Below are 267 nucleotides of genomic sequence, written 5' to 3'. Positions count from 1 at the left end.
TTATGGCTCTTGCTATGGAGTTTTACTGGGGAGAATCATAGAGTAAGGGTTAGAATTGTGTGTGAGTTATTACTGTCGGGGATCTTAATGTGAGCGTTCTGTGTGGTGCTTAATAAGGGGTTTCTTAGTATGGGGTTTCTTCGTGAGGGGGCTCTCATTGTGTATGAATAAAATGAACGGTTTCTCAATCCCTTTATCAATTATTTTCCAACCACTTATCTCCAGAATTCGTTGATGCTCTCACCACAACCTTGAGGTGCAACTCCG

The sequence above is a fragment of the Oratosquilla oratoria genome, unplaced genomic scaffold (genome assembly GCF_046742065.1).
Source record: "Oratosquilla oratoria isolate Oo_2021 unplaced genomic scaffold, ASM4674206v1 SCAFFOLD314, whole genome shotgun sequence".
Classification (NCBI taxonomy): Eukaryota; Metazoa; Arthropoda; class Malacostraca; order Stomatopoda; family Squillidae; genus Oratosquilla; species Oratosquilla oratoria.
This window is presented reverse-complemented; position numbering follows the sequence as displayed.